Source organism: Notechis scutatus, chromosome 2 (genome assembly GCF_049901735.1).
Source record: "Notechis scutatus isolate UNSWTSFEM ecotype Mainland chromosome 2, rNotScu1.2, whole genome shotgun sequence".
NCBI classification, from domain to species: Eukaryota; Metazoa; Chordata; class Lepidosauria; order Squamata; family Elapidae; genus Notechis; species Notechis scutatus.
In genome coordinates, this window is record NC_142010.1 from 20,219,303 (window position 1) to 20,237,898 (window position 18,596).

The 18,596-nt window shown below is 46.4% G+C and overlaps 1 long non-coding RNA gene across 1 annotated transcript; it reads right to left on the reverse strand.

The window, feature by feature from the left end:
• Nucleotides 1-244: 244 nt before the first annotated feature.
• Nucleotides 245-14,515, reverse strand: LOC113430345 (uncharacterized). Its single transcript, XR_015747445.1, has 3 exons — nucleotides 14,173-14,515; nucleotides 3,093-3,287; nucleotides 245-487 (listed from the first exon to the last, which is right to left on the reverse strand). It is a non-coding gene; the product is annotated as an uncharacterized LOC113430345 (long non-coding RNA).
• Nucleotides 14,516-18,596: the final 4,081 nt, after the last annotated feature.

Consider the following 18,596-nt stretch of genomic DNA (forward strand, 5'->3'; position numbering starts at 1 on the left):
CAAGCCTTTTCTGACAGACTTGGGAGTAAACAGGCACGGTTCAGCTTTGGTTACTTATAGTCTATCTTCTCTTCATCACGATGGGAGGTAAGTCCCTAATAAAAATAGGGATATATTGCCAATCTATTATTCCCACCCCCACAAACATTTCCTGATGTCAATTATACCCGAAGCTCTCTTGGTTGAAAATTACTGATGGCCACCCAGATCTAAGGGAATAAAGCACGAAGCCTGGGAGTTGAGCGCTCGGCAAGCTCCACCATGTTACCGAGCTGCCGGTTGGGCTTCAGAGAGCGGTGGCGGAAAGTCTTACGGCACACGGGGCATGGGAAGTCTCGGTTCAAATCCTCCCACCAGCGGGTGATGCACACCCGGCAGAAGTTGTGGCCACAATCGATGATCACAGGGTCTTTCAGGTACTCCAGACAGACAGAACAGCTGGCTTCCACTTGGAGGTTCTCCAGAGGATTTGTGGTGGCCATGGTTCCTGTAACACAGAGATGGGAAGGAACATCTCAGTCAGAATCAACCCAGTTTAATATTTCATTGTGTAGCCATCCCACCCCTTCTCTAGCAAAGCTTACATGTGCTCCTCGTGTAAGACGCTGAAAGATTGTGATGACAAGTGGAAATTGCTCCTTCCTTGAACTTGGGAGATTAGATGGTCCTCAACTTACAACCACAACGGAGCCCAAAATTTCTGTGGCTAAGCAAGGCAGATAAGTGAACTTTGCCCCATATTGCAACCTTTCTTGACACAGTTGTTAAGTGAATCACTGCAATGGTTAATTTAATAACACAACTGTTAAGTGACTCTGGCTTCCCGCATTGACCTTGCGGCCCTGGTTGCCAAGCAGCCAAGTTTTGATCATGTGACTGTGGGGATCCTGCAATGGTCGTAAGCATGAAAAAGTTGCTCTTTTCAGTGCAGTTGCAACTAAATAAATGGTTGTAAGTTGAGGGCTATCTGCCCCTCCTCTGAAATTCAAAGAGGTTTCACTTCAAATAAAAGTCAATAGTTTAGTTTACTTTATTGTCATTGCACCTCGTACAACGAAATCAAACACCATCTTCAGTGCACATCATGACCATGACCATGAAAATAAACACAAACACACATCCTTCACCCTTCACACATTGAACCGAAAACCCCCGACACCGCACCAACACTGCACTATACAGCAGAATTTAAAAGAGCTACTGCCCTGGGATAGAAGCTGTTTTTCAGCCTATTTGTCCTTGTTTTTATTATTCTGTACCATCTGCCAGATGGTAATAGTTCAAAAAAAAAGGTTCCCAGGATGAGATGGATCTTTGAGAATGTTTTGAGCTTTCTTAAGGCAGCGGGAGCTATAAAGCTCTTCCAAAGAGGGGAGAGGGCAACCAATGATCTTCTGGGCAATGACATTAACCCTCTGGAGTGCTTTCCTATCTGCCACTGTGCAATTGGCAAACCATACAGAGGGGCAGTAAGTTAAGATACTCTCTGTGGTGCAGCAGTAGCAGGTCACCAGCAGTTTTTCATTCAGTTGTTGTTTTCTGAGAAGTCTCAGGTAGTATAATCTCTGCTGGGCCCTTTTGACCAGGGCTGCAATGGGGGCACCCCAGGTCAGGTCCTCTTTTATGGTAACACCCAGAAACTTAAAACTGGCCACTTGCTCCACTCGGTCTCCATTGATAAGCAAGGGCTGGATGTCTGATCTGTTCCTTCCGTAGTCCACTATAAGCCTCCTTGGTCTTATTGGTGTTGAGGACCAAGTTATTGTCTCCACACCACGAAAGCAACCGGTCGTATTACCAACAAAGGTATTGAAGTAGTGGACATCCTACCAACAAGCACAGCAGGACTGGGAAGGATCTGGACAGCCAAGAGCTGAGAAGCCAAGAAATGGATGGCCCGACTCCCAATGAACCTTCTAAAGGTATCGGAAGCCAGATTGATGAATCCAAGCAAGCCAGCAAAATCGAGAAGATCAGATCTCTTTCAGCATAACTTTATTGAGTACATCATTTCGGCACGCGTGAAGCAAAACCAACTCTACCTATTTCCTGCGATTTTCGCATAATTAATATTTCCCTCCCCTCCTTAGCACAGGTCACATTGTCCAAATTAGGTGTTCTGGTGTCTCCATGGTCACTTCCTTCAAGTCTCTGGCAAACACCCATTGAGATGACCTTGGTTCTCACAATAAGACCTCTTCTTCTTGTTATCTGGGCTAACATTCCAAACCCCTCCCTCTCTCCCCATCCCACCTCCCAAAAAAAATACTGCGTGGCAAGCTGAGAAACGAAAAGATGGCTGCGTCAACATAGACATGCTTCAAAGTTGACAGGGATATCAAGAATTCTAAATGGGCCAATTCAGGGCACCTCCCAAGATGGGAAACGTTCAAGTGACCAAAATCAATCCACCTTTTCTTATTTTGTCTCCTCGGTTATTGGTCAAAATAGTGTACAATCACATTACTGTAGACCTGAAAGGGATTCGGATCCAGCTGCTAAAAATGTGAAAATCATGTCAACCTGGGCCACCTTCCCTTGAACAGGATGTCTACAGCATTTCTAGGAAGCACTATTCAAAGAACAACAAAAAAAAAATCCAGAGCATTCTACAGTAATAAATCTACATAATGAAGCAATTAGCCTACAACATACACAACCAACTTCTATTCTAGTTTTGAGCAATCAAAATTTCCACACCAGCTATGAAAATGTGATGGAGCCAAAGGAGTTTCTCTAGAACAGGGGTGTCAAACTCACGTTGTCACGTGACGTATCAGGACTTTCCCACCCTTCGCTAAACCAGGCATGGGCATGGCCAGCGCATGATGCATCCAGCGCACGGGCCAGGAAGTTGCCAGCCCTGCTCTAGAACGTCTCTGGATTAGACAGTTCCATCACTATAGAAACTATAAGCAGAGTTGCACCCCACATCAAACTCTGTTATTCTGGCCTTGGCAACGAGGAAGGAGGTAGCAGAATGTCTATCCTGCCCTGTCACAGCAAAGCTACCACAAGCTAATATTCACCCCCTCCACGAGATTAAACTGTTGGGTAGCTGTGATCAATGGCTTTAACAATACTCTACCTACCCCTTGTTTCATTTATCTGGAGCTGATCAATTATCACAGGCATCTTCTTCTTTGGGCAAGAGTGAGGACAGTCGAGATTTATCCACTGGAGCTGAGGAGTGAAAGCACCCAAATGTGGAGTCTGATTCCTTTCGTTTCTTCTTTTAACACCAATTTATCTTGCAAAATAAGGTATTTCTTGTATAATCTGCTTATCTGGTCATGCCAAAAAGAAAGCAAAATTAAAATTAATAAATACAGCACTTCATATTCATAGAACAGCTTCTGTAGCTCAAAGCACATTAAGTATATTATCTACAAACCTTAAAGAACACCAATACATTTCCGGTTTGTCAAGCCCGCGGCGGCAGGGATTTGCGGACTGCTTGCGATCCTGCCCGCGCTAGCCGTTTTGGGGCTCCGACCCAGACGGGTGCGAGCTGAGGCTGCCCTGCAGGGGCAGCTGAAGGTAGGGGATCCGGAGAAGGGTTTGGGGTGTTGCAGACTCCCTCCTGGCCGGCAGAACTCCTTTTCCCAGGACGGTGCAGCGGCGGTCTGTAATGGCCGCCACAAAGAAGCTGGCAGCCGGGTAAGAATGCGCAGGAGGAAGTGGAGAAAGTGATTGAGAGGAGAAAGTTTTTCTTGGCTCCTAGGACTCTAAGACATATTTAATAAAATTCCTGAAAAGTATGACTTTCTGAATAATACCTGCCAGAAGAGGAAAAAAGCGGCTGTTTGAAGGTGCTGAAAGGATAGCTTTCCCTCTTTTCCTACGGAATAAATAACTGGATATTAAGAAACCTATTTTTTTAGGTGAAAATTGGTTTTAAGCGATGAGTGGGAAGAGAGAGGATTAAAAAGAAAATATTTGTATGCTAAGACTTTGTTGGAGCAGATGCCTTAAGGATTTGAAGACTAGAAGATATTGCAATAAGATTTTAAACAGATTTGGACTTTCTTTCTTTTTGATTGATATTACCCCAGAAGGAGAAAGTGAGAACTCTGCCTTGGTTTGGACTGACTGATAACTTTGGGACTGTTTTATTTTTTTTTTTTTCTTTTGAATATTCTGGTTGTTGTAAGAAGAAAGAAGGGGAAAAGAAAAGAAAAGATTTATAATGGCTCTTTCTGTTGAGGAACTAAGAAAAGAATATGAACAAGCAAAAAAAAAATGGTAAAGATGGTGTGGAAGAAGCTTTCCTTTTCTTAGAAATGGCGCTTATTAATTATCAACAAACATTACAACAGATGAAGACAGCAGAGGAACAAGAAAGAAAGGAAGGAGCCATTTTTAATGAATCTCAGAATTTAATCCAGAAAGAAGGAAGAGAGAAAGAAAAGAAAGAAGAAGAAAAGAAGAAAACTAAAGGACTTAAGGTCTTAAGATCTAAAAAACATTTAAGAAAGGGAAAAATAAGGTGCAAAATCAATATGATGATAGTAAACAAAAGGAAAAGGAATACGACAGAGAAGGGAAGCTGGTAAGGCAGAGGCTAGAAGAAGGGGGGTAGAAAGGTTTGTTGGGAGAAGAAAGAAAGGGAAAAGGTGGAGAAAAGCTACAATGTTTTGAAATTAAATGGAAAAAAGAAATTTTTTATGGATAATGGATAAAGTATAATTTAAAAAAAAAAAAGATTTTGCAAGGTACATAAGATGAGATGGTAGTATTGTAATGGTTTAAGAGTTGATAAGAGATTAAAATGTTAAAATGTTTAAAAATGATTGGCTTTAAAATTTAATAATAGGGGAGGTTTAGAATACTGTTTTAATTAAAGGGTTTAATAAGATTATGGTATTGATGTTATTATAAAATTTTTATTATAGTATCTTTTTTTAATATTTGGATTTATTGTCTAATTATGTACTTAATTATTTTGGATGTATTAGTTAGATAGAATGTACCAAGCAAAATCGGATTGGGTATTAGATATTATTTTAAAGATTAATTTGTTTTAGGGGGGAGATAGAAAGGCATCATACTCTGATTAATGATTTCAGGAGAAACTTATTTTCTTTTTTTTTATAAGGAATGAGACAAAGGGATGATAAAAAATGGACAAAAGATACAAATATAATGATTCAAATTAAGATGATTAATTAAGATAGAAGTAAGAAGTGTGAAATATGTGGGGAAGTTAATATAGAAGGCTAGAATGGTAAATAAAATAAGTAATGATATGTAAGATGAGCATGAATATAATTGAAGTCCATGAAGAGAGAGACACCTGGGTCCAAGTTACTTTCCAAAAAGATTTTTTTTATGTTTTGTGTGTTGTGTGTATATGTCTTTTTGGGGGGGGGAATTAGTTAATACTTGTAGAAATATAGAATGAGAATAATGGTAACTAAGTCAGAAAGAAACAGATGAAATAATAATAATGATATTGAATAAGAGTAAAGAGAAGTAAAGAGAAATTGAATAAGAGGTTTTGGTATGTTGTATGGAAATGGTTTAAAACAGAATTATAATTTATCTGACTTGTTAAACTGACAATGAAAAAAGGTTTAAACATGTAATGAATAATGATAATTTGTGTGTTTTAAAAATGGGCGTTGGTTCTTACCTGATACGCCCTTCTCGGCGAGCCGCGAGGAGCATCCAGAGACTGGGATGTGCTTCTGAGTCCTCTTCTTGCAGGCTGAGCTTTAGATGAGGAAACGCTCCGCCCCTCACGTGGTATCGCGCAGCGTCTCCCAGTTTTTGCGATAACGAGAAGAGAGGTTATTAATTCTATCTAATCTACTATTGGCTCCTTGGCTGAAGCAAGATTCCCCACCAGACGGAGAAATTAGGGTGGGGCTGGATGCTCCTCGCGGCTCGCCGAGAAGGGGCGTATCAGGTAAGAACCAACGCCCATTCTCCCTCGAGCCGCTCGGAGCATCCAGAGACTGGGACATACCAAAGCTGGGCTGTCCCACGGGTGGGACTCCGTCTGGCCCGAAGGCCCCTCCGGATCACTGATGACCCTCTGTAAGACCCGTCGGCCAAAAGAGGCCTCCGCTGAGGCGTACGTATCTATTTTATAATGTCTGATAAACGGGGACGGAGAGGACCAGGTGGCTGCCCGACAAATGTCAGCGATGGGGGCTTGTGTGGCCCAGGCCGCCGAGGTGGCTGCACTTCTGGTGGAATGGGCGGTTATTCCACCCGGAGCGGGCAGAGAATGGGAAAGGTAGCACCTGCAATAGTAGCCCTGATCCAGCGACTGATGGTGGAAGGAGAAACCTTAAGCCCCAGTGACCTGGGTTGAAAGGATAGGAAGAGGGATTCCGACCTTCGCATGGATTGAGTGCGCTTAATATATATACGCAAGGCCCTTCTAACATCTAGGGTGTGCCAGAGGACCTCCTGCCCCTGGAGGGCCTAGGGCAAAAATTTGGTAGAACCAGTTCCTGTGACCTATGGAAGGGAGAGTTAACTTTGGGTAGGAATGTGGGGTCAGGACGAAGGACCACCCGATCAGCGTGGAATACACATAGATCGCTCCTAACTGACAAAGCTGCTATTTCCGAAACTCGACGAGCGGAAGTAATAGCTACTAGAAAAACTACCTTAAAGGTGAGAAACTGAAGGGATGAATCCCTCAAAGGTTCGAACGGGAACGTGTGAGAGAAACGAGGACCTTGTTGAGGTCCCATGTGGGAACCTGTGAACAGTGGGAGGGCACAGGTTGGTGGCACCCCTAAGGAAAGATCTAATTCGGGTGATGAGAAAGGGAACCGTAGTTATCACAGGAGACCACGGTTGAGAGGGCAGAAACTTGTCGTCTCAGGGTGTTAGGTGCGAGCCCCTTACGAAGGCCTTCCTGAAGAAAATCTAGGATCTGAGCCACAGAGGGAGAGAGGGGATCAACCTGAGACCCGCTACACCACTTGCAGAACCCCTTCCAAGTGGCATCATAAATTCGTGTAGTGGAAGGTCGCCTAGCGGCCAAAATAGTGTCGATGACTTGACTCGAGAGATTCTCACTAGTCAGACGGATCCGCTCAACCTCCAGACGGCTAACTGGAGCCATTGAGGCTCCGGATGCAGAAGGGGCCCCTGAGAGAGGGAGACCCTGTCCGGGGATCCTCCATGGGGCGCTACCGATAAATTGCGGAGATCCGCAAACCACGGTCGCCTGGGCCAATAGGGGAGCCACCAGGAGAAGGTCTGCCCTCTCCTGAAGAAGTTTCTGTATTACTCTGGGAACTAACAGGAGCGGAGGGAAGGCATATAGGAGCCCTGGGGGCCATGGGCAGCGCAGAGCATTGTGATTCTCCGACCGGTGAGATGGATACCGGGAGAAGAACCGTGGAAGCTGAGTGTTGGACGGGGAGGCGAAGAGATCCACCACCGGAAGGCCGAATATTCTGGACGCTTCCTCGAATAGGGATGGATGGAGACGCCATTCTGCCTGGTCCACCGTGGCCCTGCTCAGCCAGTCCGCCTGAGTATTGTCTACTCCGGAGATGTGTTCGGCTTTTAGTGATAGGAGGTTGGATTCTGCCCAGCGGCAAAGGCGCCGGCTTCCTCATTAGCTGGATGGACTGGGTGCCGCCTTGCCTGTTGATATGGGCCTTGGCCGTGACGTTGTCCGTGAGAACGAGGGCGTGATGTTTGCGGATCTGAGGAAAACTGCGCAGGGCCAGATGGACAGCGTGAAGCTCTAGCCAATTGATGCTGCACCTTTGCTCGGACGGCGACCATCTGCCCTGTGCCGAGAGCGAGTCGAGATGAGCGCCCAACCGGACAGGCTTGCGGTCCGTAGTGACGGTGAGTCGTTGAGGTTCCGCGAAGAGGTGGCCTCTGTTGATGGCGGGATTGGTCCACCATAGAAGAGACGTGAGGACCCTTGGAGGGACCCTGACTCTGGCCTTCGAGTTGCTTCTTCCGGATCGTTGGAACGGGAGCAGGAACCACTGGAGGGATCTGCTGTGTAGACGGGCCCAGGGAATAATAGAGATGCATGACACCATTTTACCCAACAATTTAGAGAGGTCCAGTAAGGCCACCCTCCTTGAACGCCTGATCTGTTTGACCAGGGCTTGAATGCTAAGGAACCTCTCCTGGGAGAGGAAAACTCTTTGAGAAACCGAATCAATTATGGCACCCAAGTGGTTGATTCGGGTGGAAGGGTAAGTTGGCTCTTTTGCCAATTGACTAGAAACCCGTGTGCCTGTAAGGTGGAGAGGGTGACCCTGGTATCCCTGACTGCCTGGGATTTGGACGGGGATAGAATAAGGATATCGTCCAAGTAGCAGTGGAGGCGGACGGGAACAGCTCCTGAGATGAGCCGCCAGGGCCGCCAGGACCTTGGTGAAGGTCCGGGGGCCGAGGCCAGTCCAAAGGGAAGGGCCACGTATTGATAATGAAGGCTATTATGACAGAACCTGAGGAATTTGAAATGGGAAGGCCTGATTGGAATATGGAGGTATGCCTCCGAAAGATCTATGGAAGATAACCAGTCTCCCGCCTGGTGCCTAAAAGAATTGATTGCAAAGTGCATTTTGAATCTACGCTGGATAAGGTGACGGTTGAGCCGTTTCAAGTCCAGGATGGCTCTCCAACCCCAGAGTGTTTGGGCACCACAAAGAGATGGGAGTAAAACCCTTTCCTCTCTGATCCGGAGGGACAGGTTGAATGGCCTGGATGTCAAGAAGATGATGGATGGCTGCATCCATTAGTGCACGTTGGAGGATCCCTTGAGGAGGGGAGGGAAGAAACAATCAGGGGAGTGGACCTGAACTCCAGGGCGAGGCCAAACCTGATTGTGTCCCTAACCCATGCATCGGATGTGGATATGTCCCATTGGGCGGCGAAGTGGCTGAGGCGGCCGCCAATGGGGAGGAAGAGGCTCTACCTTCTGCGGTAGGGCCTTCCTCCCGATCCCGAAAAGGGTCTCTTGTAGCCGCCACCGCGTCTGGATCTGTCGCCCGGGTCCGTGCGGTCCTGGGATCGGAAGGAAGGGGGTCTAGGGTATCTGGGCGGGAAGGGGGTTGGTAGAAGGGCGTGGAAAGCTCCTCCGAAAGGGCTGAGAGCCCTGGCCTCCGATCTTCGAAAAAGGGAGGGCAGATACTTTCTCTTACTGCGGCCTCGACCAGCAGTGGTTCCAAAGCTGGGCCAAACAGTTTATCTCCCGTAATGGGAGCAGTGGCCAGCTTGACCTTATTCTTTACATCCGCCTGCCAGTGTTTGAGCCATAGCATGCGTCTAGCCGTGACGTGCGGCGTGATGGCCCTGGAAGAAAATTTTACCGACTGGTAAGTGGCGTCAGCCGAGAACTCGGCTGCAGCCACTAACCGCTATATCCTGGTGAGCTCTGAGATTGGAAGCAGGGATGTGGTCCTTGAGCTGGCGTAGCCAGCGGATAGAGGACCTCGTGAAAAATGAGGCCGTAGCTGATTTAATGGCCCAGGTGTCAGATAGGTGAGCCCTGCGTAGCGCCTGCTCTGCCCGCCTGTCCTCAGGTTTCAAGGCCTCTAGGGGCCTCACTAGGGGTAGAGGAGGAGGCTAGACCCACAATGGGGTCATCAACCTCCGGGATATTCAGAAGGTTAGACAGAGCCGAATCGAGATTAAAGAATCTCTTGTCTTGGCTAGAGGGAGTGGGAGGGGTCCCTGAGGAGGTAAGTTGCTTAGCTACCAGATCTACGAAGATGGGAGGGGATGGGATGACCTCAGCTTCCACCACTGGTTGGGTGAAAATGGAGTCTTCCGGGCCCTCTGGGACAGGGGGTTTCTGCAGTGGACTGGGAAAGAAGGCCAGAGACATTCTTGGCCTTAAGGAGGAGGGACTTGAACATATGCGGTTTGAACAGCCCCCAAAGGAGGGTTGGTCGGGAAGGGTCCTCGTCCTCCGACATCTCCCCTCCATGATGTCAGCCTCTAAGAGGGGTTCACTGTAGCGGGAGGATCCCATCCGGGAATCCTCTTCCTCTTCCCTGAAATCCCAAAGTCCCCTTCCTCCTCCACCTGGGCCCCAATCGGAGGAGGCTGTCCCTCTGAGAGAGTACCTGATCAACTGGGGGACCGGTTGTGGAAGGGATCTGATTGATATCGAGTCGTGCTCGGAGGCTCGCGGAGAGAAGCCTGATCTTGTCATGTGTTGTAGTCCCTCTGCTATGCCCTGGCGGATGGCTGATTCCATCCAAGCCCTGATGTGAGGTGGAACCTCGGAGGTAGAAGGGTTCATCGTGGCGCAGACCAGCGGCTGTGGGTGTAAAGGTGGCTTGGGGTCCGTCTGGTCGGAGGTCCGGGGTCGGAAGACCCTGAGCGAACTGCGCCTAGGTAGGGAAGAGGGGTCTGAGGGAGAGATTGAGCAGAGGTAGAAGGGTTTGGAGGAGGAGGTATTGACGGCTCCGGCGGGACTCCCTTGAACGCCGGTCAAACTCTTTTTCCAACGCTTTGTGCGCCTTAAGGCGTCACGTTGGGCGACCTTGGAAGGTTCCTTGTCCTGTCTAGAGCCCTTAGGTTCCTTGTCCTGCCTGCGCAAGTAGTGGGACTTTGCCTTAGCCTTCAAAGAAGGACGTTTAGAGGGATTGTCGTCTGCCATGTTAGATACAAATACTAGCAAAGGCGGTTGGCTCGCCCAGATCAGGCCTGGATGAGGCCGGGTGAAGGTGAAGCTGGCCCTCTCCCCTTTTGGAATTTGTTGTGTACAGAGATAACAGTAAGGTATCTAAGAAATATAGTATGTACAGAAAATAGATACTCTAATTGTAATTCTTCCTTTTCGTTTTGATTGATTTTTTATCTTTATTATGCTTTTGTACCAAATGTATATACAGGTTATCCGTATATATTTATATATCTACGAAAAAATATTATTGTACAAGACAAAAATTATTATTATTATTATTATTATTATTATTATTATTATTATTATTATTATTATTATTATTATTATTATTATTTTTAATATATTCCTTTTGTATTTGTATTAAGTGTATATATATATAGATAGATTTCTTTTTTTTTTTTTTTTTTTTAACAGTAACCGTAACAGTGAGAACTTCGTATATCTCAGTACAGGCCAATCAGTCAAATAAACACCTGAGGCCTATGGTAGAAGAAGAGCCTCTGGCAGCAGGCCTCCAGACAAGAAAAATAAAACCGGAGGGGGCTGCAACTTCGCCCGAAAAAACGGGCTTTAACAAGTAATAAAAGAGCCAGCCAGGTGGAAGAAATGGGCAGCTAAGCTTTGACCCAAGGCCTGGGGCTCCAATTCACCGCAGCTAAAGAAATTCAAAATGGCGCCCGACCACGATGCGGAGCCAAAATGGCGGCCGCAAGCTGAACCGTCGGGACGCCTTCGGGATGGAAAGGGAGGGCTTTGCTGGTCAGCTCAGCGCCTAGGGCCCTAGGGCGATGACCCTCCCGATCGGTGTTTATTTTTCTGCCACAGTTGTTAAATGAATCACTGCAGTTGTTAAGCGAATTGTGTTGTTAGGTGAATCTGGCTTCCCCCATCAACTCTGCTTGTGGGCAGCTGGGTAGGAAGGTTACAAATGGTGACATGAACCTGGGACAGTGCAATTATCATAAACAATTAAGCCACCCTGAGTCGCCATGTGCAAATAGGTGGCAATATATATATATATTTTTAATAAATACATGCACCCAGATTTTGATCATGTGACTCTGAGGCGGCTGTAATGGTCATAAATGTGAAAATTGGTCCTAAGTCACCTTTTTCAATGCTATTGCAACTTTGAACTGTCACTAAGTGAGGACTCCATGGTTTACATTATTTCACCCAAATTGTAAATGTCTCACTGACCTAAAAATAATTCCTGGTTCAAGAAAAATCTGAATTCACAATCATTTGACTCAGCCCTTACCTTCACAAAAGATATGTTACACAGAAATTCCTGATGGTTGTTAGGATTTTCCTAGTCCAGGGGTGTCAAACTCAAGGCCCTTGGGCTGGATCCGGCCTGTGATGTGGCTGCATCCGGCCTGCGGGGCTGTCCTGGTCTACCCAAGTGCGAAGAGGAAACATGCCAGCAGTTTGGGGAGTGGCATCAAACTGGTCATGCTCACCCAGTTGGGCCACATCCACCCACTCGGCCAAGCCCGCCCGGTCCTCCAAGGTCAATCACAGCCCTGATGCGGCCCTAAATGAAATTGAGCTTGACACCCCTCTCCTAGACAACCAGTGACATTGCCAAAAGTGTAAGGCTATATTTTAAATGTGATCTAAGGACACGATTCCTCTCCATAACACAAAGTACAATATATTTACTGCAGGAGAAACAGAAGCCAGAGCTATGAGTGTCATGGTCAACAAGTGGCTAATCTCCCAAATTGGTTGACCACGATGAGCACTTTTGGCTTCCCAGAAAAGGGCTTACAAAAGGGCAATCTCTCGTTTAGGCATCCAAACAATTGATGATATGCCAAATATTCCACCTACTTTCACTTCCGAAAACATCTGCCTTTAATCACTCCAACCTTGGCAACTTTTAAGACTTGTGGACTTCAACTCCCAGAATTCTTCAGCCAGGTATGTCCCACAACAGGTATTTAACTGCGACCAGATGGGCTTGTTTTGTTGGAAAAAGCTTGCTGAAGAATTCTCGGAATTGAAGTCCACAAGTCTTAAAGTTGCCAAGGTTGGAGACCCCTGATCTACAAGATACAATGTAAGGACTGCCAACAATTACTATGTAGGACAAACAGGCAGAAGACTGGCATTGAACACCAAGCAGCAGTCAGAAGACATGATGAAAATTCTTTAATTTCACAACACAGAGTTTAAAAGCCATAGTTTAAATTGGGAAAATGTGACCATCCTAGAACAAGCCAAGTTCAAAAATGCCTGGAAATTTCTAGAAGCTTGGCACTCTGACAAATCAGTCAATAGACACACAGACATTAACAACATTTATAGACTATGCAAAAGAGACAATCAACCCAGACAAAAAGGAACAAAAAGACCAAGCAGTCAGCACCCACTTCAGCACAGATTAACTCTAAGATTAACATCAGACCACAATCAAGTAAACAATAACCCAGTCAAGAAACTGCCAAGGAAGCCAACAATAAAGAGCCCAGCCAAAGAATCTCTAAGACCACCCCCACTAGAATACAAACTGGGAGAAAACCCAATTTTTTATTAACACTGATGATGTTACCCAGTCTGGGTAAAGAAAAGTCTATAAGAAAACAATCAAGCTGAGAGAACACCAAGGACTCCTGGATAATTATCTTATATAGATTGGAGAATGGATCTTTCCAGCTTTTTCCAGTCCCTTCCAGCTGGGATTCTCTCCAGCTTTTCCATACTAGAAAGCCCCCCAGACAGGACTAGGACACTTCTGACCTCACCCTAACTTGAAAATGGCTTCTTACAATTATGCACACTCCTGTGCTAGTCCAGCTTCTCTAATTACTGCTCTGCAAATGGTTTGGGAATTAAGTTCCCAGTCTAGTTGGGAGGTTTAAAAAGGCTTTGGGTAAGAATGCAACTATCACCTTTTATATCAAACACCTGTCAGGCAAACCACCGGAATATATTAACTGAGTGCATACTACACTCCTTACTAGCACTGATGGTGTTACCTGGTTTGGGTAAGGAAAAGTCCGTAAGAAAACAAGCTGAGAGAACACCAAGAACTCCTAGAGAATTACCTTGTACAGATTGGAGAATGGATCTTTTCGGGAAAAGCTCAAGAAATTGACTTTCCAACTTTTACCAGTTCCTTCCTGCTTGGATTCTCTCCAGTTTTTACTAGAAAGCCACTCAGGAGGAGGACATGTCTGACTTCACCCTAACCTGAAAATGGCTTCTTAAAATTATGCACTCTCCAATGCTAGTCCAGCATTCTCCGAATACTGCTCTGCACATGGTTTGGGAATTAAGTTCCCACTCTAGTTGGGAGGCTTAAAAAGGCTTTGGGGAAGAAGGCAACTATCCCCTTTTATATCAAACACGCTTCTTTGTTAGGCAAGCCACCAGAAGATAAACTCAGAGCAAACCCCGCTCTTTACCAGCTAGCACTGATGACGTTACCCAGTTTGGGTAAAGGAAAAGTCCGTAAGAAAACAGCCAAGCCTAGAGAGGACCAAAGATTTCAATGCCGAGCTTCAAAATATTCTCCTTTATCAGCAACCTACCTTCCATGTAAATCAGGCGCGGGCGAGTCAGAGGGGAACGGGCGCTGGCCGCCGCGCCGCCCGTGGAGGAAGGGCTCGATCCCTCGGAGGGTCCAACGAGGCGGGCAAAGGCGGGACTGCCATGGGGCTGCACCACCCTGGACGCGCCTGGCTAGACAGCCGCCATTAGGCCCAGCCAGCAGCCCCGGCCTGCGGCGACTCCTCCTCCTCCTCCTCCCGCTCCCTCCCCGCCAAAGTCTCAGTCCCCGTGGGCGGCAATCGGGCTCCCTCCAGGGCCTAGTCCGCCTCCAGCCGCCTCCATCTTCTCCCCCGACGCAGAACACTCCTCCGCTCTGGCGTCACCGGAAGCGGCCCTTCTAGCCCCGCGGAGACCATAGGATCCAGGAAGGCCTGTTCTGGTCTCCGACTCGATGGTGAGGAGGACTCTTGGCCATCTTTTTTTTTTTTTTAAAAAAATCGAGGATCACAGTCGCGAGGCCTTTCCTGGGTGCCTAAGTTCAAGGGGTTCTTCCGGCTGACCGTAGACTCTTACTCGTAGAATTATAAAAGAACGCGAACTTCTGGGATCGTTTTGATTGTTCTCTTTCGCTCCCCCACTTCCTTTTTGGGGTAGGGTAGGGCGGAATGTTAGGACGGAAGTGAGAGGATCTACAAGGAAGACTTCAACTCCCAGAATTCCTCAGCCAGCACATTCCAATCTTACATTCCGAACATTAGACGGCAGGGCGTTTAGGACTCTGTTTGTCAACATCGGCAACTTGCTTTAAGGGCTGTGGACTTCAAATGCAGAGTGCTCGCCAATGAGTGCACTGGCTGGGGAATTCTGACAGTTGAAGTCCGCAACTCCTCAAAGTTCCCAAGGATGTAAAATAAAACACGCTGATTTATAAAATGCTGGTTCTTGACGTTTGCGGTTTTTGCCATAGTTGTCTGCTGAAAGCCAGCACTGCGATTTATGCAATGCAACTGAGAAGAGAAACCGGGGCAAAAACCGTGTAGTTCACAAATCTTAAAGTTGGCAAATTTGGAGAGCCCTTCCTTTAGACAAGAGCCACTCCCTGCAGATGAGAAAGCGAAACTTATGCACTTGCTAAAGGAAGTGTGGAGGCACAAGTTCTGCGACACGCCTGCATGCAAGAGAGCAGCACCAAGGGACCCCCAGCCTCATTTCAACCCTGAACTACAAATATTCTTCTTTATTGAGACTTCTTTTGCAACATTTTTACATCTGGTCGTGAACAAATATTTGGGTGGCAGTCAAACACGGGCACGGCTGATTTTCCCCTTCGGCAGCATTTTGCTTGTAAGTGCCAAATTTCCTGTTGTTTCCTCTCAACCTAGTGTGGCCATTGCACTAATTTTGCAATTAACCATGGCCTCTAATCGAGTGAAGAGTGGTGTGAATGTTGGTGAGAAGAGGGTTTTGAGTAAGATTGACATGAAAACGAAGAAAGAAATTATTGAAAAGTATCGGTGTGGTATGCGTGTTACCGATCTTGCTAAAGAGTACAATAAAGCACAGTCTACGATCTCGACTATTTTGAAGCAGAAGGCGGCTATTAAAGCAGCTAATGTTGCAAGGAGAGTGGCAATGCTAACCAAGCAGAGGCCTCAAGTGCTGGAAGAGATGGAAAAGCTGTTGCTGGTATGGTTGAACGAGAAGCAACTTGCAGGCTATACTGTAAGCGAGGCGGTCATACGTGAGAAAGCTAGGACGATACATGGTAATTTGTGTCAGAAATACCCTTCTTCGAGTGGAGAAAGTCATGAATTTAAAGCCAGTAGAGAATGGTTTGAAAGGTTTTGTAAGAAAAATGGTACTCATAATATTGTAAGGCATGGAGAGGCTGCTAGTTCTGACACTGCTGCTGCTGCTGCAGAAGCGTTCGCGAAAGATTTCGCTAAATTCGTGGAGGCTGAAGGATATGTCCCACAACAGGTATTTAACTGCGACCAGACGGGCTTGTTTTGGAAAAAGATGCCAAAGAGGACCTACATCACACAGGAGGAGATGGCTATGCCCGGCCACAAGCCAATGAAAGACAGATTGACCCTTCTGCTGTGTGCGAACGCAAGTGGCGATCTAAAAATTAAACCGCTAGTCGTCTACCAATATGAGAACCCTCGTGCGTTCAAGCAGCACAATGTAAACAAGACCAGACTGCCCGTGATGTGGAGAGCTAATACAAAGGGTCTGGTCACAAGGAGCTTGTTTTTGGAATGGCTGCATGAGGCTTTCGTTCCCGCTGCTAGGGAATATCTTTCCGACAATCATCTGCCTGAAAGGTGCCTTCTTCTGATGGACAATGCACTGGCACACCCTCCCAGTTTGATTGACCTAATGGACAATGAGTACGACTTCATTGAGGTCAAGTTTCTCCCCCCAAACACGACTCCTCTTCTGCAGCCCATGGACCAGCAAATAATTTCCATCTTTAAGAAGCTGTACACTAAGGGACTCTTCACCAGGTGTTTTAATGTCACCGAAGACACGTCTTTGACCCTGAGGGAGTTCTGGAAGAACCATTTTAATATTGTTCATTGCCTCAGCCTCATCGACAAAGCCTGGGAAGATGTCACGTACTGGACCTTGAACTCAGCATGGAAGAAACTTTGGCCTGAATGCGTTGCTGAGCGAGATTTCGAAGGATTTGAGCCCTCTGTTGTGGATGAGATCGTGTCCATGAGTAACAGCATGGGTCTTGAAGTCGACAGTGATGACATCGAGGAATTGGTCAAAGATCACGATGAGGAACTGACCGCGGACGAACTCGTTGCACTCCAGAATGAGCAGCATAAGGTGCTCACTGAGGAGCAGTCATTGGGGGAAGAAGATGAAAGCGAGGTGATTAAAAGTGATGTGTTGAAAGACATCTTAAGAAAATGGAATGAGTGCCAGAATTTCTTTGAAAAGCATCACCCCGACAAAACTCTTATGAATAGAATGTTGAACATGATGAACGGTCGTGTCATCTCTCCTTTCCGTAAAGTTTTGATGCGCAGGAAAAGACATGTCACATTAGAACGGCATTTGGTGACTGTTGGTCCACCAGCTAAATTGATTAAAAAAAACCAAGAAACCTCTGACTCAGAAATCACTGAAGATGAAATATTCGAAGTTGAAGAAATCACAAGAGACAAAACACCTGAAGGAGAACGTCCTTCCATCGCGGAGGTGGACTCTCTCTCTCTCCCCCTCCCTCCCTCCCTCTCTCTCCCCCTCCCTCCCTCCCTCTCTCCCCCCCTCCCTCCCTCTCTCTCTCCCTCCCTCTCTCCCTCCCTCCCTCAGAATTGACCAACTGAACAGTCTTCTCTTTTGTTCAAGTTTTTGTCAGTGTTTGTATTAAAGGATTTTACATTTCACTATTACACTGTGAGTTCTATGGCATAATTAACATTTCTGTGCTTAAAAATCTTTAAAAGACAATATTTATATACAGTTCATAGGGGTCTGGAATAGATTGATCATATTTACATACAATCCAATGGGGAAAATAGGTTTCGGTTTGTGACCAAAGTTACGGAACAAATTATGGTCATGACCAGAGGTTCCACTGCACTGGCTGTAAAAAGCTTTGAGTGATTTTTTGCACGTTTTAAGACTTTACGCACAAGGGTTAATCAGAGGCAAGAGACCTCTCCTCTGACTCACTCTCTGCATCAAAACTGATCAAAGCGCAGCAACCGCCACTCAACTGCCTGCAAAGGAGCAAGAATTTGACCAGGGAAGAAGCCTTTGGGGTTTCGTGAAAGGTAACAAAGGCAGGGATACCCCTGGACTGGGGGTACATTTGCTGGTGGTGGGGCCAACACGTGTTTTGAAAGACAGGATTGTTGGGGGTCACCGTGTAGTCTTAAGAGCTCTGAGAAATATCCAACCTATCCGGATGCTTCGCTTTCTTTATTCGATTCCAATCCTGCCTTTCCGTTCCACTGAACAGCCAAAGTCTGCAGCAAAAAGTCTCGGCCCGTGGTAAGTTAAGTGTTGCCGTGTCCTCCTGTTGCAGCAGATCCTGTTTCCAAATCAGGACACAAGACCACGAAAGGTTGGAGAATACAGGTTTTTATTTGTGCACACAGTTCAGAGCATTAGAGTGGCAAATTCTGAACCCGTCTCTTCCTGAGGCGTCACTTTTATACATTTCATAACCTCAGCCTAGCCCGGGGTGTTTCTTATGTTAAACTATACCAAAAAGGAAAAGTACATTTCTGTTATTTTCCAGACCCATCCTTATTCACTGAAACATGCTTCCTTCCAGTTCCTTACTTCAGCAATTTCGTGGTTTTGCACAATATTTCTATAAGAAGCAAGGTAAGGGGTCAGAGGATTTCTGGTAAATGCATATTTTGTTTTTGACCTTCCAAGCTCTCACAGTGCCTGAAGGCTGTTAGGGGCTAGATGGGGAGCAACGGGTTGAAACTAA